This window comes from Bombina bombina, chromosome 3, assembly GCF_027579735.1.
Source record: "Bombina bombina isolate aBomBom1 chromosome 3, aBomBom1.pri, whole genome shotgun sequence".
Lineage (NCBI taxonomy): Eukaryota > Metazoa > Chordata > Amphibia > Anura > Bombinatoridae > Bombina > Bombina bombina.
In genome coordinates this window covers 498,840,037-498,841,142 of record NC_069501.1, presented here as the reverse complement: position 1 = coordinate 498,841,142, position 1,106 = coordinate 498,840,037, and the positions used below count along the sequence as shown (strand labels likewise).

The 1,106-nt window shown below is 38.2% G+C and overlaps 1 protein-coding gene across 1 annotated transcript in view; it reads left to right on the top strand.

The window, feature by feature from the left end:
• ITPR3 (inositol 1,4,5-trisphosphate receptor type 3) overlaps positions 1-25 on the top strand; it is a 579,835-nt gene extending 579,810 nt beyond the window's left edge. Inside the window, 1 exon segment of the mRNA XM_053706861.1 lies at positions 1-25. This exon segment is cut by the window's left edge and continues 1,185 nt beyond it. The gene's annotated coding sequence lies outside the window, so the exon portion shown is untranslated.
• Positions 26-1,106: the final 1,081 nt, after the last annotated feature.

The following is a 1,106-nucleotide window of genomic DNA, read 5'->3' as shown; positions in this document are numbered from 1 at the left end:
TGTATTAAATTAATTTAGACTTTTATTTACGTTGTTTTTCCTAAAACTCAAAAAGCTTCTATCACTTATCTTAAAAACAAATATATTTGGTGCCTCTTTTGAGTATAAGAATAAATTGAATTGCCAGCTGTTTTCTACAAAAAATACTGGACCGACCGGATTTTTATAATGCTTCCAACCTACTCTCACCGACTCTGTCCTCCACTGTGTCATATATTTATTTTCACAAACGAGTAGTGATTTTATTTCTATGGCTGCCAGTAACAAAGAAAACAATAATTAACAATAGTTTATTTGTGCATTATTCAAGCACTCGAAAAAGGGCAAAAAGCTACTACGGTAGTGTTGGCATCTTCGCTTAAACAGGTAATTCGCAAGGCTTACTTGATGGTGGGTAAGTCGCCTCCTAAATGTATTGCAGCTCACTCGACAAGAGCAATGGCAAAATTGTGGGCCTTTAAGAATGATGAATCTTTGGAGCAGATTTGCAAAGCTGCCACATAGTCCCCCTTACATAGTTTTCTAAAACTGTATCGTTTTGATCTCTTTGCTTCTTTGCAAGCAGCCTTTGGCAGGAAATTCCTTTAGGCTGCGGTGTTGGCTAAATAGGAACGGTCAGAGAAAGTATTTTCCGACCCTGTCTGTAACATAGACCATCGGCTTCGGTATTAATCCCATATGTTATGGAGGAATGTGGACCACCATCATTTTACAAAAGAAAACAAAATTGATACTTACCTGATGGTAAATTATTTTCTTTAATGGTCCACAGGCTCTTCTGCTTCATGTTGGGCAACAGTTCTAATAATTCAAAGCACAACAGCAGCACTCCACAAGGCTAATAATTACCGGTCCTTTATTACAGTTAAAAGCACAAAAAAAGCAGCAGCGACGTTTCGGACTACATGTCCTTAATCATGCTATCTAACAGTTCTAATGACACCTCTACAGACCCTGCTACTCGGCTGTACGTAAACTTAGAGAGATGGGAGGTGAGAGTGATTTTAAGCTCTGTTATGGGTTCTTGACCTCCTCCTAGTTGCAGGAAATATATCCCATATGTTATGAAGGACTGTGGACCATCATCAGGTAAGCATAAATTTAGT